Below are 22,756 nucleotides of genomic sequence, written 5' to 3' on the forward strand. Positions count from 1 at the left end.
TTTAAGCAACTCACTTTATCTCTGAGCCTCAGTTTTCTCAGGTTATTCTGAGTCTGAAAAGGGCTCAGGTGGGATAATGTATATGCAAGCCATTTGTAAATGTAAAGATCTATATTCATGGGCATTGTCTTTTTTTTTTTTTTTTGCGGCTTCCTACTCTTTCTCACATCTTTTGGGGTCACTGAGAGAGGCTAGTTAAAATTAAGGGAGACCCCTAGAGGGAAGGATTTGGGAGGCGGGAGTCGGGGGAGGTGGAGGAGTATCATAGGAGGGAGAGGGATGCTGAGGAGGCCTCTGTAGAAATGTGTGAAGGTGATGTCAGGAGTGGAATTCAGAAAAAGGGATGTTGTAAGTGGATATCTAGGAAGCCTTGCATCTTGATGTTTGTTGTGACATGACTTTGTCTCCTTAAGAAACCTGCAGGGAAGACCTCTCTCGCTTTTTAATGTTCCTAGCGTGAGATTTATAACCATACCCTTGCCTCCTATACATTAATTTCATGCTAAGATTGGCCTTCAGGCGACAACAGGAAGAGTTGCCTAAGAAGACTTAGGTACACCAGGGTTCTAGAATGATACCCCACCCCCAGGTGAGGATTAAGTGAGAACATGCACATAGGCTGCCTTGCACCCAGTAGATGTTCAATCCATAGCAATTTGTGTTAATTATTTGGACCAAAAGATATTTTGCTAAAACACAAGTAATTTGAGAATTGGGACTTGGTTTCTCCTCGTATGTCCTGGGACAAGGCTGGACACTGAAGCTGACTGGGTGAAGTGTAGTCCAATGAAAGCTTGTCCACCATGACATGCCCATTTCCAAGCCCACACCTGCTTACACAATGCCCATATCTAACGCTGAGGTCTTGAGGCTGCAAGGCCACTGCCTGCTGTTACGAGGCACGGTCAGCCCAGCCATTTCCCTATCTTGTGGCTGTAGTCCTTCCAAGGGGCCCATCTCTAGTGTCCAGCCTCTGCCCCTAGTGTTGTTCTCCCAGACATGCTGTTCCTCTATTTGTTTTGTGACTTGGGTTCCTTAGACTTCGCTGCGCATAGGTATCTTTATCCTTGAAGCTGAGAGCACTGAAGTCTAAGGTAGGGGGCGCAGGTAGACCACACGGCAGTTCCTTTAGCCCTCAGTCCGCCCTTATACTGGACTGTGGGTGTTGAAAGCGTGCAGAGAACTATGGACGCCATCGAAGGTTCTACATGAGCATCTGGAGAAAGATGAGGCAGAAGGGTTTGGGAAGATATTTTCAGCCTCCGGTGCTTTCCTTATTCCTTATAAGACTGTGCAATACCACCATCTCCAATTTAAGAGTGCTAGAAACAGCATGTCTGTGAGCGGCTCACTGTAAGTGAACATTATAAAGTAGGGCATTATTTGTATTAGCCAGTAAACCGCCTAAAATGATGACTAAGAAAGGCATTACTTAAAATATTATTCACGGGCAAAGACTGAGGTCATGGGGGTGGGGAGCTGAGGTAGTGTCCAGAGGGAAATTAGGTATTTATATTTCTAAGAAAAATAACCTGTCAAGTCAGGGGCCCTAGAGACAATACATGAGGAAGCCTCATAGGCTGGAGAGGACAGGTCCATCCCTCTCCTGCCTCTCATCTATAGGTCAGAAGACCCCAACTGCAACCTTGGGGGAGGGGCCCCCAAAGGGAATAACTCCACAGCTGCTCCTTCCCTGGACATCTTCCAGGGATATCTTCCCTACCTGTCCACGCATCTGCCTCACAGCCCCGGAAACTTCTTGGGGGCACCTGGGTGGCTCAGTTGGTTAAGGGTCCGACTCTTGGTTTTAGTTCAGGTCATGGTCTCATGGTTCCTGAGATGGGGCCCCGTGTTGGGCTCTGTGATGACAGCTCAGAGCCTGCTTGAGATTCTCTCTCTCCCTCTCTCTCTGACCCTCCCCTGCTTGTGCTCTCTCTGTCTCTCAACATAAATAAAGTAAAAAAAAAAAAAAAAGAAAGAAACTTCTTGGGCTTTTCATGTCATCTGTGGTCACTTTGGTCCTGTAAGCCAAGAATACGGAGTGAGCCTCTTGCTTTGTTTTCTCTGTAATCTGGCTGTAGTTCTTCTTATAAAGAGTCATATGGAGTGGGAAGGGAGCTAAAAAAGTCTCTCCTCTGTTTCTTGTTCTTCATTCTTCTCTCTCTCTTTTTTTTTAACGTTTTATTTATTTTTGAGACAGGGAGAGACAGAGCATGAACGGGGGAGGGTCAGAGAGAGAGGGAGACACAGAATCTGAAACAGGCTCCAGGCTCTGAGCTGTCAGCACAGAGACCGACGCATGGCTCGAACTCACGGACCGTGAGATCATGACCTGAGCCGAAGTCGGCCACTTAACCGACTGAGCCACCCAGGCGCCCCATTCTTCTCTTTTCTTAAAGTTTGTTTGTTTTTTATTTATTTACTTACTTATTTACTTATTTATTTATTCATAGTAATCTCTCTACTCTATACTTGTGGGGCTCGAACTTACCACCTCCAGATCAAGAGTGGCATACTCTTCTGATGGAGCCAGCCCGGCGTCTCCTTGTTCTTGAGTCTTAAGCAGTGTTGACATAAAAGTGATACTGAGGAAGGAAATGATTAAGGTTCTCCACGCATGTGGAAAAGGGTTCAAATTCCAGCTCTTTCATTTCCTTGGTGACTTCAATTTTCTTATTCATACGATAGGGTAAGGCCCCCACATATGGTATGAAAAGGAGAGGCAATATAATAAACAAATTGCTTCTGCTCCCCAAATGGTAGGTATTATTTGCATGTCCTCTTTTTTCATTCCTGCTGTCATTGCCCCAGCTCCTATTATATCTCCACTGATGGCAGCTTGCAAACTGGTCTCTGTGCCCCATGCTCGCAGTCTCTGCTCCTGCCATCCACTTTCCAGGAAGCTGGCAGAAAAATCAGTGTAAAACACAAGGATGCATGCCATGCCCCTGGATGAAATCTTTTAAGAGCTTCCAATTTTCTCGGAATAAAGTCTGAAATCTCCAAGATGGCATCCTCCCAGAAGTAGTCTCATGAGTTTGTCTTCTTTCACTCACTCACGTTACGGTTACCGTTAGGAGCACTTTTCAAATGCCAGATACTAAGCCAAAGGCTTCATACAGGTCATTTCACATAATCCTGAAGACAACACCATCATTAATATCTCCATGATACAGAAGAGGAAAGAGGCTCAAAAGAGGCTCGGAGAGGAGCGCCTGGGTGGCTCAGTTGGTTAAGCGTCAGACTTTGGCTCAGGTTATCATCTCACTGTTCCTGGCTTCCAACAGAGCATGGCATGGCACTCGCAATGACGGTGGGGAGCCTGCTTTGGACCCTCTGTCCCCTTCTCTCTCTGCCCCTCCCCTACTCTCTCAAAAATAAATAAACATTAAAAAAAAAGAGGCTCAGAGAGGCTGAGGGACCCAAACCCATACTCAGCTGGTTGGTGGTAGAGATCTGAATTCACTCTGTGCGGCACCTCCTGGAACTGGAGCTCCGTGGACCCAGCAGAGACGCTTCCTCAGCAGCCGGCCAGCCAGCAGCCTAGCAGGAGGGGAAGGGAGGTAGCAATACCTGGAAGAAGGGTGTTGAGGGATGAGAGGAGGATGTGACCTCCCCTTTCCCAAGTTGAGTTGGTGGTGGGGAGTGGTCACCTCAATTTGGAGACAGAGTTCTGTGTCAGGGCTTCAGGCGCTGGGAGTGTTCCCCACACTGTGTGTTCCCAGAGGGCCCAAATGACTTCCACTCCCCCTTTCCCTCCAAGTACATAGTCCCGTGCCAAGTGCGTGCTCAAAACTCAGTTGGGTGATGATTGTTGCCGCCGGTGGTTCCATTCTCTCTATGGGAACTGGAGTGGTGGCCCAAGGCCCTCCTGTGGGGCGGTTTTCTGTCTCAGCGCCCCCCGGGGCACCGGGGATGGTCCGTATACAGCGGTGACACCTGCTCCACAGGCGGTGCACGCCTTCCCCTAGCAGCCCCAGTTCAGCCCCAGTGAAAGGAAGGAACTTCGCTCCCTTCAACACCGCACCTGAGGCCTCCCGTCCCGCCAGCCTGCAGGCAGCTTGGGGGCCACACTCCTCTTGTATCTGCAGTGTTTGTGAGCACCTAGCACATGCTACGCCCGGTGTTGGGCAGGATCGGGTCAAACCCCGTGAAAGAGATTTTGCCGTTTTATATGCTACATAAGAAGCGTTCAGAGACGTTAAGTGACTTGCTCAGTCACACAGGCAGTCGGTAGCGGAGCCAAGATTTATAGTTCCCGCTCCTGAGGACAGAAAGCCTGTGAGTGTAGCATTCGACCCTCCGGGACCTGGGGCGTGGTGGGGAGAGCCGGCATTTGGGGATCCCGGCCCTCCGCGTCGCCCCTCCCCTCGTTTCTCCTTCCGCCTTCCTCGGTGGCGGTGGCGGTGGGGGGTGGTGGAAGCGGGGTCCCCGCATCACGAGGTGCCCTAACCCGGCACCCATAACCCGGAGGCCCGCCCGCGGGCGACCCCCGGAGGGCCAGGCCAGGGTGTCTGGGGCGCCGTGCGACCGGGGACCCACCCCGTCGGCCCGACTATTTGCATAACGGAGACCTTCGCTTCCCCCGCCCCTCCGCCGCGCTCTTCTTCCCTCCTTCGCCGTCCCCTCCACCCCTCAGCCCCAGTCCCCCGCTCCTCCCCAGCAGACCCTCCTGCCGGGACCTGGCGCCGGGCTCCCAGCTGCCGGGCTCCCCTGCGGCCGCGGCGCGCGGAGACTGGCGGCACCTGGGGGAGGGGAGTGCGGGGCCGGGCCGGGCCGGGGAAGACATCTGGGGCACTGCCGGGCGCTAACAAAGGGAGCGGCTGCGGGCCGGCGAGGGCGCGGAGAGGGCTGAGGGGCCGCAGCCCCGGCGGCCGAGCGCGCAGCGAGTGAGTAGGGGTGCGCAGGGCGGCGGCGCGGCCCGGGGCCCGGGCGGAGGCGTGTGCGAAGGGGCACGGGAGGGGAGCGGGGCGGCGGGGCGCGCGGAGCCGGTGCCCAGCGCCGCCTCGGCAGTCTCGCCGGCCGGCTGGCCACCGTGGGGCCGGGGTGTCTCTGGCTTTCTCCCGGCCCGGGGACCGCCTTGGCTTTCCCCCGGGGCTCCGCGAGTCTGCGGACCCACAACAAACCCACGTGCGCTCGGCCCCCGGGAGCCCCGCTTCCCGCACCGCGCCACGGGTCAGGTGCGGGACGCCCCGCGCGCTCCGGGTTCCTGCGCATTCCCGCCGCTAGATTTAAGGACCGGGAAACTGAGGCCTGCGGCGGGGGTGGGGGCTCAGGCTCCACAACAAACGCACGTGCGCTCTGCGCCGGGATCCCGGCGCCCGGCTGGCCGCGGAACGGCCGCCCTGCGGAACCGGGCCATTGTCTCAAGCCGCGGGGGAGGGAGAGGCGCTAGGGACGCCGCTGGCCAGAGGAGGACGACAGACACATTGAAAAGGTACCACTTGGCCCTCAGGCCAAACTGCCAGTCTGCCAAAAGGGGAAAACAAAACACGAAAGCGGCTACAAAAAGCTTTGCCCCAGGCCGAGAGCCTGTCCCCGGCCGTGGTGCATTACTGGATGTGACCAGGGCAGCCCCTCACTTCCAGCGCACCGGGGGTTGAATTAAGGGCCCATGGGTCCCTCTCCAAAAAAAGACCGTGCCTAGTGCACCATTGTCCCTGCACTCAGGCGACTGCCCCTGCTGGGAGATGGCGAGCGCCTCCCCAGCCTGCAGAAACAATAGTCCAATTTAAACAGCGCCCAGCGCGGTCTTGGTCTTCTCGGCCCTTTGCTTGAGCTTTGCCTTGTAGGTCCTTGCGTCTGGCACTGGCCCCTTTTGGCTTGAGACTCGCTTTGCGTTTTTAGTTTTTACAGGCGAGGCCAGCCGAGGCCTCTTGTTCTGGGTAGGGACGCTCTTATCTTGGGTTAGATCAGTTTGAGAGAAATTCCGAGGTCCAGATAAGAGGGCTCCTGTTTGTTTTGTTTTTGCTTTGCTTACATGTGCTCTGCTCACCTTGGCAGGTTTTGGTTCATCAGACCTGCTCGGGCAGCCGTGAAGTGGGTGGGTGGGTGCATTGGCCTGTTAGGGAATGGTGCTGGTGCAGAAGTAAGACCCTAAGGTTGCTGGAGTGGGGGGTGGGGGTCGGGGTGTGCAGGCATGGAGGCACCGCTGCTAGAGTGCTCTTGCTGAGCTCACTGGCCGCCGGTCCCTCTGGAGGTTAAATCTGTCCCTGGGGAGAACTGGAGGGCCTTCAGCTCCAAACCACTGTTACTGAGGATCTAAAGAGGATCTAGGGAACCCTCTTATTTTACAAGCGGGTAATGTTGGCCTAGAAAATGCCTTGCGGGAGTTTAAACCAGTGAAATGGGAAAGAGAATTTGAGTATGGGTCTCCCAATTCCCACACTGCCCCTGGCCTTGACGGCCCCCAAAGGCACAACCAGGTGAGTCTAAAAATCAGTGGCCTTAGAACAGAGTTAAACAAAGAAAGTAATTCAGATGGAAAGTCGCACCCTTCCATTATCTCTTTTAAGAGTTCTTATTCATTTGGGAAAAGATAGATTTAGTAATTCTTTACTCTTCTGCTAGCCTTTCATAAACTTTGGTATTTTTCTCTTCTCACTGTCCCTTTCCCCTCAATTTGGAATAGGGCCAGATATGGGGACTTAGATATTTGCCTCTCATCTCTGTGCCAGGAAGCCTTTGTTTGGGCCTAAGCATTAGGCTGTTGACATCAGACCCACAGGGAAGAAAGTGTCTCTTAGCAAACTACTCCTGAGCCACTTGTGGGAGAACAAGGCATTGTTTTCATTGATTTTATTTAATTAAATTCTTTTTGAGAGTTCCACGGAAGTAGCTGCCTATTTTTGTATTTGGCAGAGGAAAAGTTAGAAAACCAAAAAAAAAAAAAAAACAAAAAAAACCCCCAAAAAACAAACAAACAAAAAAAACAACAAACCAAAGAACCAAAACAAACAAAAAACCAAAAAAATAAAAATTTAAAAACCCAACAACAAATACTTGGAGTCCGGGTTTCCCCAAAGCTAATGTGCTGTTTTGTCCTGTCCCTGTTATCTCCTAGCTACACTTGTTTCTTTTCTTAGGGTTTCTAGAGCGTTTCATTTTTGTGGTAATTCCACTGGGCACTTGAGTATAGCTTTCTTATCGGGATGCTTGCCTTATAAGGAACCTTAGGAATCATCTGGCCAGACCCTTTTATTTTCCAGATGGGAAAACTGAGGCCCAGAGAGGAGAAATCACTTGCCTAAGGACATGCAGCAAGGTGTCTGCTTTTAATTTCTCTTTGTGCGTAAAAGGAAAACCGTTGCATCAAATGAGTTGTTGTTGGTACCCCAGAGTAAAGTCAAAGTTATGATGGTTGTTATAACGACACTCTTTAAGTCTGAGAATGAATTCCTTAAGGAATTAAATAGGTGTTGGTTATGGTACAGAGCCATGGATCCCTATGGTAGATATGGTGAGGAGTATTGCAGTTATCATTGGGGATCACTTTTTTGTAGTGTTTACTAAGTGATTCACTCCACCCTTGCCCTGGCCTCCTACATGTTCCCCTGCTATTGCTTGCTTCCCCAGTGGGGACCTGCTTTGAACATAATCGTAAAGCAAAAGGCAGCAAGAAGCCAGAAGACAGAGACCCCACTTAGCTTTCTGTGCTATTAACCTTCCTGGGCTCCAATTCCTCACTTCCTTGGACAGTGAAAGTCCTTCCTGCCCAGTCTCTGCACAGGCTGTTCCAGGGGAGTGGAAGATGCTTAGGCCTTAGGATCAGAGGAGTTTGGGTCAGCTCTTCTGTGTCCTGTGTTCCTTGAGAATATGATTGTTTAATGTGAAGGGAAGGATGGGTATGTATATCCTGGCGTTGTTGTGGGTATCCAGCCATGTGACACATGCTTATGCCTGCTCAGACCTCTTGGCAGGCTCCGGTGCTCACCGGCTTTTTAAGTGGCAGAGGATGTTGGTGGGAGAATAACCCCATAGAGTAAGCCCTCTACTCAAATTAGGAGACCCTACCTAATTAACAAAGAGGGGTGAATGCCTGCCACATTGTAAAGGGGGCCTTTGGAGAGTTGTAAAGTTTGTGTGATTCTAAGGTAATTAAACCTAGTAAGAAACAAATAAAAAACAAAGCTGTGCAGTCTAAAGTGATGGCATTCATTCATTCTGTGTTGCTGACAAACAGGCAGGCTAGGGCTGGGGTTTGGTGTTGACCTGGAGTTACAGAGAAGCCCTCCCACCCTTTTTTTAAAATGGATGCAGAACACATTTGGATCTCCCCTCAGAAGCTGTCTTCAGAGGGGCACCTGGGTGGCTCAGTTGGTTAAGCATCCGACTCTTGATTTCAGCTCAGGTCATGATCTCAGGGTTCCTGGGATCAAGCCCTGTGTTGTGCTCTGTGTGCTGACAGTGCTGAGCCTGCTTGGGATTCTCTCTCTCCCTCTCTCCCCCTGCCCTGGTCATGCTCCCAGGCACATGCTCTTGTTCTCTCTCTCTCTCTCAAAAATAAATAAATACACTTAAAAAAATCACTGCAATAAGAAATTGTCCTCAGGAACCCACAGAAAGTAGATCTAATTTATCTCAATATTGACTGGGGAGGGGGCATGGAGAGGGGTGTTCCCTTTTTCTCCGGGAATCAAACCAATGATGGTAAACGAGCGAGTGGAAGAGGAAGGCTTCAAAGAGAATGTAGCTCTCTACAGTTGTGAGGATGTGGTTGCATTAAAAAAAATGACAGGAGGGGCGCCTGGGTGGCTCAGTCAGTTAAGCATCCAACTTTGGCTCAGGTCATGATCTTGCGGTTTGTGGTTCGAGCCCCGTGTTGGGCTCTGTGCTGACAGCTCAGAGCCTGGAGCCTGCTTCAGATTCTGTCTCTCTCTCTCTCTGCCCCTCCCCTGCTCCTGCGCTGTGTCTCTATTTCTCAAAAATAAATAAATGTTAAAAAATGACAGGAATAGTTCATTAATGAAATTCACAGTACCTTATGGAACATTAGAATACTGAGAATTTGCTCAGACCTGGTATCAGTGATTTATTCACTAAAAACTGAATTGGGGAAAAATACATTTTCTTGCTTGTGTGCGTGTGTACTGAAACTACATGATGGCATTCTGATTCCAGTAGATGTACTTTTTATAGTCTCTTCTGTAACAGTAACATAGTAAGCAATGCAGTTTCACCGCATTAAAATACTAGAGAGGTTTTCGAAATCATTACTAGCCTTCAGAATCAATTTCGTGATTTAAATTTTATTTATTGTTCTGATTATAAAAATCAAGTATGCCCACTGGGAACAATTTGGAAAGTATAAAAAAGTATAGAGACACAGAAAAAGATTATGTTATTCAAAGGTAACCACTATTAACATTTGGCAGTTGTCCCTCTGGTCTTTTTTTTTTTTTTTTTTCCAAATGGATGTATTTTCTTTAAATGGTTGAGAACATGCTGTATGTGCAGTCATCTCTTGCCTTTCTTGCTTAACCTTCTCAGATGTACTTGACATAGTTTAAGTCCACATTAAAGCTGCGTCTCTCATTCATCACCCATATCAGCTGCTCAGCACCTCCAAGGTCACATGGCCCATGGGATCTGGTCACTTCAGTGGTATTTCAGTGAGGGCCTAGAGAGGAAGGCGCCTCCAGCTTCCTCCCCCTCTCCCACCCTGCCTCAAGCATTCAAACTCCAGTCATTTTTGTTACTTTTTATTTTAGAAAAAGTTTAAAGTCTAAGGTGGAGGCGGAAGGGCACTGCATGTGACCTTGGGTTCTGGTACTATCCTTTGTCCTCCAGCAGCTTAAGCAGTTTCTGTAGATGTTAAATCATCAACTCAACGGTCATTTACTAATTCCGTCCTCACGTATTCGAGTGCCCACTCTAAACCAAAGATGTGTGAGAAGAGCTTAGCTTTAAAGAAGCTCATGGTCCGGTGGAGGGGACCAGGAAACAAGAGACTGGTACAGGGTGCTGTGGGACCACAGAGGAGGGGCAAGCACCCAAGACTGGAGCATCCATGAGTAAGGCTTCTGGGATGAAGGCCACTGTGGGATAGCCCAGGCACTTCTCATTTGCCCTATGGTAATTGACACTGTGAATAATGTGTGTGTGAATTAATCCCTGTCTACATTCCAAGATAGTTTGCATCGTGTAGAATCCTAAGGTTAAAATGACTGGGTTACACTGTGAAGGATATGATCATTTGAAAAATTTCATAGATTTAGTCCCAATTACATAGAAAGTCCTAACGTACCAAAGTATTACATATTGTGGGAGCAGTAGGAGTTAAAAGCACATGGAATTCAGTATTTGATTTTTTTTTTTTTTTTACTGAGGTATAATTGACATACAACATTGCATTAGTTTCAGGTGTAGAACTTAGTGATTTGATATTTGTATATACTGTGAAATGATCACCACGATAGATCTAGTTAAAAGCCATCACCACGTGTAGTTACAGACTTTTTTTTTCTTATGATGAAGGATTTGAATTCTTGCTCATCATTCATCACAGGTGGAGACCTGGACAAGCTAGTTAAGCTCTCTGAACTTCAATTTCCTTCTCTATAAAATGGGCTTATAACAGCTCCAACTTTACCGGGCCACTGTGAGGATTAAATGAAATCATAGCTAAACGGTCCACTGCAGTGACAGGTAAACAGGAAGCACTCAGTAAGCGATGGCTATTATTGCTATAATTGGGATTTTCACACCCTGCAGAAACTTTGGCCCTGATATTTTTTCTTAACATGACAGCAGGCCATTGTGTGGCTTTGTGTGCCGAGGGAAGCAGCAAGTTGATCACAATGGAACCACCTACCAGGTGACAAATTGATCACTTGCATGATGCAGTATAAAAAAAGTCTGATCTTGGGCAATTTCAAATGTACAAAAGTAGAAAGAATGGTGTAATGAACCCCTGTAAACAATCACTTATCTTCAACAATTATCACAACTCATAGCTGACGTATATCCCCACAGGCCACCCCAGATGACTTTGAAGCACATCCCAGACATCTTATCAGCATGATGCATATCTGAGTCGTGCTGCTCCTGGAGCCTGTCTCTGCTGTCACTGTTAGGGGACTGTGTGTGTGTGTGTGTGTGTGTGTGTGTGTGTGTGTGTGAGAGAGAGAGAGAGAGAGAGAGAGAGAGAGAGAGAGACAGGGGTTGGTGGGGAGCCAACCCAAGAACTTAAGTTTTATCGCTCAAGTGAGGAGGCCCCACTGCATGCCAAACTGGCAGGCTAGAAGGAGCACTGAATGTAGAGTCAGGAGACCTAATTTTGCAGAAGGTCCCCACCCTTTCCCAGTTGTATGCTTTTGGCAAGTGACTTCTGAATTTCTTTGAGCGCATTTGAAAGTTTGGCGAATATCGAATGAGGTAATCCATGCAGCAGCCCAAGCAGCTTGGTGCTGGGGTGGGGGTGGGGAGCTGAGTCAGACTTGAACCCAGCCTTCCCCTCCTGAGAGGCAGGGCTTCCATATGGAATTAAGGTCACAGACTGCCGACCCCTTGGCCCAGGATGCACTCAGGGAGTGCTCCTGCCAGTCTCATTCTGAGGATGCGGAGGTCGCTCAGACGAACACCTGGCACCCACAGCACTCCGTGCCCGCCAATCTGTCCTTGTCCCTTGTCCCCTGTCACTTAGCCCGTCCCTCTGATTTATGGATGAGGGTCAGAAAGCCCAGAGAAGGTAGGGCCTGCCAGCCATGCCTGAGTGATAGGTCCTGCCTGAGACCCCTTTCCCTCCAGGTTTGATGACCTTGGTCTCTTCCATCTGGCTGTTCACCAAAGTAGGTATTTCTGACTCAACTGAAAGAATAAAGTTGATTTGATTTAGTAATTAAGTCAAAGCCTTCTTTTTAATCCTCTGGGGGTTCCACGATGTCAGGGCCTGTACTATGACTTGTGGTCTCTGGCTTTTGCTAGCTGGCTGTGTGACCTTAGGCAAAAGGCATGCCACCATGGGTACCCTACCTCAAGGACCTGTGTCTTAGTCCCCCGGACCCCTTCCAGCTCTGAGATGATCGATGACAAAGGGGGAAAGGTATACCTAAGGCCAGGTGGCTTCTTCATACAAGTAGTAAGGAAAATCTGTTTCCCTTTATGATATTCAGAGTAAAAAATTACCCCCCTCACCTTTTGCCATTTTCCCCAATCCCACTTCTCTCCAAAGTGACTACTGTTTGCACTTTTGTGGGTCTTTCTGCCCCTTTTGTATACATTTACTTGTGTATTCATGGTTCTACACAGATATGTTAAAAAAAATTTTTTTAAGTTCATTTATTTTTGAGAGACAGCATGAGCAGGGAGGAGCAGAGAGAGAGGGAGACACAGAATCCGAAGCAGACTCCAGGCTCTGAGCTGTCAGCTCAGAGCCTGATGTGGGGCTTGAACCACAGACTGTGAGGTCATGACCTAAGCTGAAGTCGGACACTTAACCGACTGAGCCACCCAGGTGCCCCTTCACAGATACATTTTTAAAACTCAGTAAATGGATCCCATAACAACTGCCACTTTACAAGACTGCCTTTTCCACCTGACTATATGTGTTAGAGATCTTTCCCTCTCCGTGCATGCAGATGCTTTTCTTGTAGTTGCATTACAATCTATATTATGATGTTTGCTTAACTGTAAAAATTTTCCATAAAAATATATTTCTAAGTATATTTAGACCTTGGACATAAGGAACAATGGCTATAAATGTCAGTGGTTAAATGGAACCAGTCCATTAGGCTCTGGAAAGGGTGGCGAGGGACCAGGCACAGGGACGCTGAGGACCACACCCTGGAAAGCTGGAACGAAGGGCTCCTGGGGAATTACTAAGAGGCTGACTGTTTGGACAGGGTTATTTTTGGAGATAGCCTGCCGGCTTGGGTGCCCTTGGCTGCAAGTGCAAGGCACTGAGCTGCGTCATCACCTTCTCCTCCTCCTCGCACGTTCCCTGGCACCGTCAGGTTTGTTTCTGTTCCCAGGACCTGAGGGGACCCAGTGGGAGGCCTGGAACAGGGACGGAAGGGAGAGAGGGAAGAAGAGGAGTATTTGATCTCAGGCTTGGAGGAGGGAGTGCACCCGTGCCACTCTGCTCTGTCTGGTTGATCAGACCCATCTGGAGTGTTTTGTTTCCCTGGCTCTGATACAGATCATGGGAAAAGGAAGCAAATCCAGAGATGGGCTCCTTGGAAGACAGAAGTTTAGGACACCGTGTTGGAGGTGGGATAGGTGTGGGCATTGGACTTTCCAGCCTTCAGGGGATCATAAGTGGCACCTGCTTCATGTGGAAGAAGGATGGGAGGAGCACTGAGTGGCTGCTGTGGAGGGGAGAACCAGCACAGGTTGGAAGAAAAGCAAAGGAGGATGGGAGATAAGGAAGAACTTATTCGGTAGAACTTCCCGACTGTGGAACAAACTGTGTCACGGGGCCGCGAACTCCCCCGGGGGGAGTATTCAAGCCGACGTTGCGTGTGAACTTTGCAGTTTGGTTGTGGAGTGGTTGACCGAAGTGCCTGCTAAGGCCCCTTCCGGCCTTGGGAGCCTATGGGACAAGAGCCTGTGGGACCAGAAGCAGAAAAGGCAAACTAGGACTGCAGGGTCAGGACAGGTTATGGAGGGCGTAACTGGAGCTTTGTAAAGGTGGAATAAAATGGAAGCCTTCAAAGGAGGCTGAAACATTGTTTCCCCTGGATCTTGGCAACCTTCCTCCTGTTCTGTCCTTGGCTTCAGCTCTACTTGACTTTTTATTCATAAATTATTTCCATAGTAATAAATATATCACATACACTTTAGATGACCAGGAAATCTGGCAACCAGAAAAGAACTACGTGTCCCAGGAGGATGATTCTAAATTTTTTTTTGATTACGGTCTTTCTAAATTTGCATCCATCTCCTGGTTTCCCTAGCCCAGTGCTTAGATGTCAGTCAACTTTAATTTTAGCAACACTGTACCCTTTGCAACCTCTTGAATGTCCTCCGATAGCACCCGCCATATTTAATGCTTGTGCCTTTCTTTTCTGTGGTTTAAAAGGAGCCTCTTGGACCTAAGGGTTAGTTGCGTCTTGGTGAGGGCAGCATGGCAAGCTTACCAGGTTCTGGGCTTTTGCTGTGCCCCTGGCCCTGATGAAGCACTATGTATGTTCTCTCATTCAGTCCTCATAGCGACACTGTGTCTTGGGGTCATTAGCTCCGTTTTGCAGATGAGAAAACTGAGCTTCAGAGAGGGGTAGAGACTCCCCCGAAGATTCACTGCTGCTGACTACTGAAGCTGGCCTGGGGCAAAGCTCTTTCTCTATGTTATGTTACAGGTTTATCCACTGCTAATCATTCCAAGTCCTTTGAGTCTGAGAAGGGCTTTGTCCTTAGTTTCATAGGGGGCTTGGCTCAATTTCTCCATACAGGGGCTGATGGAAATTTTCTGTCATTCCCCTGAGAACATATGAAAGGAAGAATTCATGGGACATTCATGTGTGGATAGCATTTGCTGCCATTCGTTTTGGTTACGAGTTGTTTGCGTCAAGCCTGGTTTGGGTTTTTTGGTTTTTGTTTTTTAATTTTTTTTTTTTTAACGTTTATTTATCTTTGAGACAGAGAGAGACAGAGCATGAACGGGGGAGGGTCAGAGAGAGAGGGAGATACAGAATCCGAAACAGGCTCCAGGCTCTGAGCTGCCAGCACAAGAGCCCGACGCGGGGCTCGAACTCACGGACCGCGAGATCATGACCTGAGCCGAAGTCGGACGCTTAACCGACTGAGCCACCCAGGCGCCCCTGGTTTTTGTTTTTTTGCTTGCCCTTTAAAGCTAGGATATCCACCTGACTCATTATCTGGTTATGACTAGGAACACACATACCGGTGGTGAGTATGGCCACAGATTAGTGGGTACTGCTGCTTGGCTACCTTAAATGCCTTTGGCTTGTAAATAGAACTCAGTATAGGCATTGTTATGGGCTTATCTTGCACCTGTGGTTTTAGGCTCTTAAACAGTTTCTTCTCTTGTAAAGTTTATTCAACGTTAATTGATTCATCAAGTATTTATTGAGGATCTATTATGTGCTAGTCATTGCGCTAGGCATTGGGAATATTCACACATGTTGTAGGTAATATATACACATATTCAGTGTAACTAGCAAGGCCTTGGGAGTTAGTGGCAGACAGACTTCTTGTGTCACCCTCTTCTTCTCAGAGTCCTTGCTTTGTTCATTCATTCAACAAACATCGAATGCCCGTTATAGCCGATGCACAGCGTGCATTTTAGACTAGACACCCAGATACTCCCATAGTTTTGTTCTTAGTTGGAGGTAGACACTTAGATGTTAATTACGATCTTGTGTGATAAATCTTATGAAGCCGGGAAGAAGGTGTAGCGAGTTTGGGAAAGCTTTCTGGAGCAGGTGATGCCTAAGCTGGGTTTCGGAGGGCAGTAGCTGTTAGCCTCCAGGGAAAGGGTATTTGCAGGAGAAGGGGCTGCAGGAGGAAAGGTGTGGGGTGAAGAATGGCCCGTTTGCATGTGCGGGAGAGCCACTAGGAGATTGGTGTTCCTGCAGAGGAGCACGACAAGGCAGGAGTGGGGATGAGGCTGGAACCGTCGCATGCATTATCTATAATTTTCACAACTTCCCTCTGTGGCATATTCTGTTATCTCTGTTTAGTAGGTGAGGAAACAGAGGCTGAAGAAGGTTGGGTGACATGCTCACAGTCAGCCAGAGAGTGACTTAAGGTGCTTTTGTACTTGAATGTAGGCCTAATCAGCTCCCACAACGGTGCCTGCAGGGGCAGGTTGGGAAGGCCTGGCTTGCTGGCTAAGGGGCTTGTTCCTTCTCCATTGATCTTTCAAGGGTAATACCCTGCTGAATCTTCTTCCTTCTACCTGCATCATGTAGGTCTGCGTTGAAGGCCTCTTCTAAGGGTTGTTCTGGTTTTTGCCCTTCTTTTCATTCAGAGACTCAGTAGTCCAGAAATCTTCAAAGGAAACCTTTATGTGCCGAACTTTGCGGCAAGGGAGGTGAAGAACCTTCATGCCCTTTCTCACAAGTTCCAGGTTCACTTAGCAGCCTAAGCATTACCTGTGAATGTTTAGTCTGGAGAAACCCTTGGGTACTGGAGAGGGAGCAAAATCAATCTGGGCTGGAAGAATCTGGAACAGGTGGGTCTTGAGCTGTTCCTTTAAGAATGAGTATGATCAAGAAGGTGGATGACTCATAGATGACCTCTAAGATTATTCTGTCTCTCCCCATGAAAAAAGGGACACCTTTGTCCTATTCTTCCCATCTCCCAAGGTAATTAGTTTCTGGCTTGGGCTTGGCTCTTGGGTCGAAGGCAGTATCCATTCAAGCATTCAAATAAAGTTTATTGAAAAGTGATCAACGGAGAGCTCAGAGACAAGAATGAATTAAAAGGGGGCTGTTCCAGAGCTAAGGAAACACGAGGATGCAGACATCATTGTGGAAAAGTTAATAAAGGAACAAAGTAGTATACACGGAAAACTGAATTGTTAGAGAGGGAAGGCTGAAGGAGGATCACAGTACATGCTGAGAAAAACGATAAGGGAATTAATCAGACAAAAGTCAGAGCTCTAAAGGTCACACAGAGGCGATCCCTCAGAATGGTGACTGAGGCATCTGAGAGATACACGTCACTTCTGTTCACGTTCCACTGACCAAAACGTGGACATGCCTGGCTGCAAAGGAGGCTGGAAGAACATCTCCGGGGGGGGGGGGGGTGGGGGGGAGCTGGGCACCCTCTTAAAACTCAGGTCGGGGGGGTGCTTGGCTGGCTCAGTCAGTAGAGCATGTGACTCTTGATCTCAGGGCTGTGTTCAAGCCCCATGTTGGACATAGAGCCTACTTAAAAAAAAAAAAAAAAAAGAAAAAAACCCAAAACCTCAGGAAGAGGAGGAAAATGGATATTGGGAGCAATTCGCCTATGCCACAGAGCAAAAGACCTGTTGGCCTCAGGCTCGATCAGCAGCGGAAGAAGAGAACATGGAGAAGAAGAAATATTTACAGGGTTCTGAGGGAAAGGCAGCATGACTGAAGACTTTTGCACTGACGTATATCACTCTACAGGGATAAGGCAGGTAGCCATTTTCATGCATGCTAGAACGAAGGGAATAGGGCCTACGTGAGCTCTTCTCGGGAAAACCTACCTGATCATGAGAAGGATGGATCAAAAGTGGGCTTAGGAAGGCATGGTTAAGGGTCATTTGGTGAACTCTTAACCTACTCAAATAGAAGCTAAGCAAGAATGTGAGAAGTAACAAGAACGTAAGTGAAGAGGAAAGTGTATGTGCTAGCTTTCCCGCTCTCATACTGTCTAAAGAGAAAAAGTCATGGGTGGGACGCCTGGATGGCTTAGCCGGTTGAGCGGCTGACTCTTGATTTTGGCTCAGGTCATGATCCCAGGGTTGTGGGATTGAGCCCCTTGTCAGGCTCCAGGCTGAGAAGGTTGCAACTGTCCAGCCCTCCTCCCGCCCCCACCTCTCTCCCTCTCTGCCCCTCCCCACTCTCTCTCTCTCTCTAAAATAATAATTAAAAAGTCATGGCTCTAGCCAGTCAACTCATTGTTTTCTTAAACTTGGAGGGATCTTTTTTTTGTTTGTTTATTTCTTTATTCTGAGAGAGAGAGAGAGAGAGAGCGAGAAGGGACAGCAAGCGAGTGAGGGAGGCCACTTTGCGAAGGTGATGGAGAGAGAATCCCAAGCAGGCTTCTTGCTGTCAGCACAGAGCCGGACAGAGCACTCCAACCCCTGACCCTGAGATCGTGACCTGAACTGAAATCAAGGGTCAGACACGCAACCGACGGAGCCACCCAGGCGCCCCAAACTTGGAGGAATCTTTGGGGAAATAATATCTATTTGGGGGGGAGAAACATTTATTAAAAGTCTGGCATTTAGGAAATTTTACTTTTCCGTGGAATGGAAAGAAAAGAAAATTTAAAAATAAAAAACAGCTACTTTATTAAGTAGTTCCACCCATCCTTGTTTCATGCCTTCTTTCATCCTCCACACGTCCATCTACATGTAAAGGTAGAGACAGGTGAAGAATGATATTAATCTTTTTTTTTTTTATTTCTGGATGGAGGGATCTTGGGTGACTTTTAGCTCTTTATAATTTTGTGTTAGGCTATTAAAAGGTATTTTTTTTTAAGTTTCTTAAAAATTTTTTTTTCTAATGTTTATTATTTTATTTTATTTTATTTTATTTTATTTTATTTTATTTTATTTTTTAATTTTTTTTTTCAACGTTTTTATTTTTGGGACAGAGAGAGACAGAACATGAACTGGGGAGGGGCAGAGAGAGAGGGAGACACAGAATCGGAAACAGGCTCCAGGCTCTGAGCCATCAGCCCAGAGCCTGACGTGGGGCTCGAACTCACGGACTGTGAGATCGTGACCTGGCTGAAGTCGGACGCTTAACCGACTGCGCCACCCAGGCGCCCCACTAATGTTTATTTTTAAGACAGAGAGAGAGACAGAGTGAGAGCAGGGTAGAGACAGAGAGAGAGGGAGACACAGACTCCGAAGCAGGCTTCAGGCTCTGAGCTGTCAGCTGTCAGATCATGACCTGAGCCAAAGTCGGACACTCAACCAGTTGAGCCACCCAGGCGCCCCTTAAGTTTATTTATTTATTTTTGTCAGTGCAGAGCCAGGTGCAGGGCTCTATGTCATGAACCATGAGATCATGACCTGAGCCGAAGTCGAGAGTCAGATGTCTAACCAACTAAGCCACCCAGGTACCCCTCAAAAAGGTATTGTTAGATGCTGATGCTCAGGGTGTGGAGAGCAGGTGGGAGACACAATAGGTGAATCAGACATTGTCTTTTCATGGGGAAGCTGGTGAGTCAGTTGCATGAATGCTGAACTCTGAGCAGAATGAGACACTGTAAACCGGATGACCCACGGGGCGGTGGGGCCCAGAGGACGAAGGGGAAGGTTTCACGAAGGAGATGGAGTTTGAACTGGACAGTGGAAGAATGACAAGCGTTCTGATGGGTCAAGGATGGGTGAAGGGCATGCCTAGCAGGGGCGGGGGCACAGGCTTGGAGGAGTGAAGGCAGGCCATGTCTGGGTAGCTGTGAGGCATTTGTGGTGGTTGGGGAACAAAGGATGGACGGAAGAGTAGCCGCTGTTCACGAAGCGTGCACGGCGTGCCATGTGCGACACACAGCATCTCCCGGTTTCCCAGCAACCCTATAGGATGGTTACAATTACCCCTACCGTACGGATGAGGAAACTGAGGTTGAGAGATTTATTGGCTGAAAGTTGCACAGTGCGAGACGGTGGCTTGGACCCCCCCGTGCTGCCTGGGCTCCAGAGCCCACGATTTTTCCACTGTGCTGGGATTTGTAGTGCACAGAAGACCCGAGTGGCCACCGTTGTGAGACATAAATTAGAAAAAGACAAGCAAATGGGAACAATATTTTGATAGGTCAAGACTCGCCAGGTAACTATACTTCATGTATTTGCATACATCTCGACTTATGAAATACAAATCTATCTCACAGGTAAAACAGGTAACGATAAAAGCCTAAACTGTGGTTCAGACTCTGCCATCTGGCAGCTGTGTAGCCTCAGGCTACCTAATCCATAAAAGGGGGTAATAAAATTGTGGGGCTGCCTATCCCCAGGTTGGTCTTTATGTTCAGATTAGATCATAGATGTGAAAAGATGACAAAATGTGAAAGAGCCACACAGAAGGGTTTGTTATTGCTGGCACACCCCTTGCCCCTGTGAGAACGTACAGACGTCTGTTAGGGCACCCACAGGTGTTCATAAAAACTCCCCCAGTCATGGCCGTGCTCCCTGCAGACTTGCAACAACTTGGCCAACAGGCGAGAAGCTGTGCTCTCCTGACTCAGACTACTGGCTGGGGACTCTGATGGGAGGTAGTGGAGAGGGGGGCAAGCCGGTCCTCTGTCTGGGTCTCTCCCACTGCCGGGTGAGGGGAGGCTCCTGCCTGCCTTCCTGCTTGCTGGCAAAGTCTGGGCCAGAGTGGAGTCGGGACAGCTGCGAACAGCTCGGTGAGTTACACAGGGCCCAGGAGGGTGTTCCAGGCGCGCCAGGCTACCGGAAGGAGTGTTGGAGTGGCCAGGCGAGCAGGCCCCTGCCATGTCCGTCTGGTAGAGGCTTGTGGTCTGGAAAATGGACCGGAGGGACAGAGACGTCAGGGGCCTCTGGAGGGAGCAGTCTTTTCTTTTCGGGAGTGCTGATGAGGACAAGGCCTTGGGGAAATTGGTCTCTCACACTACCCATGAGGAAGTGCCTGAGCACAGACCTAGGGTGGCCTGAGGTGACTTACATCTGCCCCAGGAAGTGTTGCGGTTGTTCCGGGGTCTGGGGTGGGGCCTGGCTTGCCACTCACCGGGCATCCGAAAGCCCCGTCTTGTGTGTTGTGTGTGGGGGTGATGGGTGGTTTTAGAGAGAGCTAAGCTTCTCCTTACTGTTGAAGAAACCAGTTCCTTCCTTTTCCTACTGGTCTCTCTGCTGAGCCGAGACAGGCCTTTGAGCTCAGCATTAGCTCAGGATGGGCCCCTCAGACTGCTGGCACCCACATTTCATCTCGTATGCTGTCCTGTGTTCTGTGGAGTTAGCTGGGTTAGACAGTGGACCCCTGGATGGCAGCAGGCTGACTGGCTTCGTGGCACAGCCCCGGGCCCAGCCCAGCACCCAGCCCCTCCCCGCGCTCACCGTCTGCCCTCTGAGACCAGGATACAGATGCGCTCAGCCACCAGTGAGCGTGAGCAGGTGGCCCCTAGGCCAGGTCACAGTGTGGAGCACAATGGGAGATTCGGGAGCGCAGGGTGGGGAGCACTCCAGGCTCTGGTGGACCCTTCTGCTCCACTGGACGGTCCTTTCCCCCTCACTTCTGGCCTTAGACGTGAGACACAAGCCGCAAGATGAAACAGGGAATGTTCTCTGGGCTGACGTGTGGGAGCCGAGCCCTGGCGGTGGGGAGGAGGAGTCAGGTTTAGGACCGCGCTCTTCTCTTATCCCTCGGAGAACCAGGGTCCCGGGAGTTTGTCCCAGGTGAGAGGGAGAGCAGGCAGTGAGGGAGCTCTGACAAAAGCAGCTGGGCTGGACCTCCATTTATCCAAACAGACTGTCCACACAGCCTTTGTCAATGGGAGGATGCTGGCCCCGGGCCGGAGCTGGGGGTGGTTAATGACAGCGTTGGGAATAAATCCCCAGAAGATGCTTCCTGCCAGAGGGCTTGTGGCGGTTCCTTTTTTGCTCTAGACAATGAACATTTTATTCTGGCTTATAAATCAAGAGGAGAGGAAAGATCAGGTAGGCAGGAGACAGATGAAAGGCACCTCCCAGGGACATGCTTCTGCACTTGGGAAAGTCCTACCCTTGTCTCCCAGACAGTCCAGGTAACGCCCCGGGGTGGGGGGATGGGGGCGTGCTGGAAGGCAACTCACTGGCTTCCCCATTACCATCTGCAGTGTCACCTTTCTCAGAAAGCCCTTATCATACTGCGGGGAGAAAAAAAACCCACATGTTTTGCAGGCAGATGGACGCGGGTTTAATTCCAGATGTGCCACGTCTTCGTTGCGCAAACTTGAGAACTCAACTTCTCTGACCCTCAGTTTTGTTTTGTTTTGTTTTTAAATTAAAAAAATTTTTTTTTGTTTTGGGAGAGAGAGTGAGAGAGAGAGACAGTGCAAGCAGGAGAGGGGCAGAGAGAGAGGGAGACACAGAATGCAAAGCAGGCTCCATGCTCCGAGCTGACAGCACGGAATCTGATGTGGGGCTCGAACTCACAGACCGCGAGATCATGACCTGAGTTTAACCGGCCGAGCCACCTGGGTGCCCCTCTGACCCTCAGTCTCTCATCTGCAGTGGGTATTTAAAAAAAATTTTTTTTTAATGTTTACTTATTTTTGAGAGAGAGAGAGAGAGAGAGAGAGAGAGAGAGACACCGAGAGAGAGAGCACGCACGAGCGGGGGAGGAGAAGAGAGACACAATTCAAAACGGGTTCCAGGCTCTGAACTGTCAGCATAGAGCTCGACGCAGGGCTTGAACTCACAAACCACAAGATCATGACCTGAGCCAAAGCTGGGCGCTCAACCGGCTGAGCCACCCAGGTGCCCCTTATCTGCAGTGGGTATTAATCAGTGCTACCTCGTAGCATGGGTGCGAGTCCTGTGTAGTGCTTAACCTAGCGCTGGCACACGATTAGTGATAAAAAATTGGTAGCTATTTAATGTGATAGTTATTTTCAGTTATTGGCCACCCGACGGGCCTGACACTCTGCTAGGCACTGTGGATATGAGGCTACGTGTGTTCCAGCGTCTCCCTGGAGGAGCTTCTGTCTAGGAGAAGAGGCGGGCATGTGGATTCAGGGCACAGATGAACGGGAGCAAGAGACAGGGAGGGGCGGGGTCAGAGAAGAAGAGGTGAGACCCCCGGGGAGCGGTTTGCCTGGGCACTTAGGGTGGAGTAGAAGGAAGTTCACAACCAAGAATTGGCATGGTATCCATTGATAAGGGAGGTCAGGAGCTGATAGTAAGGGACACTGGGGGATGAGCAGGGGAGCTCACAGGGCTTCTGCCTTCCGCTGGCATTCAAGTGCACACAGTTGAGGCTCAGGATGAAGTCTGCAGTCTTTTTCCAGCAGTTGGTGGACACGGACGGGGACCTAGCCAGGCTTGGCTCAGGGAGGGAGTGTTGAGATGGCTCTTATCGCTACAGAGATCTCTCCAGACTCAGGGCCAGGATCAAGGGGGGACCTTCCCAGAGGGAGAAGGACGGATCACCAGATG

At 49.4% G+C, this 22,756-nt stretch overlaps 1 protein-coding gene across 6 annotated transcripts in view; it reads left to right on the plus strand.

The window, feature by feature from the left end:
* The first annotated feature begins 4,409 nt into the window (after positions 1-4,409).
* The window catches only part of ST6GAL1 (ST6 beta-galactoside alpha-2,6-sialyltransferase 1), a 120,837-nt gene continuing 102,490 nt past the window's right edge, over positions 4,410-22,756 (plus strand). For 4 of the 6 annotated variants that reach the window (XM_047876351.1, XM_047876355.1, XM_047876350.1 and 1 more), the window contains exon 1: positions 4,411-4,889. The gene's annotated coding sequence lies outside the window, so the exon portion shown is untranslated. Of the gene's footprint in view, positions 4,890-4,972; positions 5,438-22,756 lie in introns of those variants that run through there. The other 2 variants (XM_047876357.1, XM_047876353.1) reach the window with 2 other exon arrangements.

The sequence above is a fragment of the Prionailurus viverrinus genome, chromosome C2, assembly GCF_022837055.1.
Source record: "Prionailurus viverrinus isolate Anna chromosome C2, UM_Priviv_1.0, whole genome shotgun sequence".
Classification (NCBI taxonomy): Eukaryota; Metazoa; Chordata; class Mammalia; order Carnivora; family Felidae; genus Prionailurus; species Prionailurus viverrinus.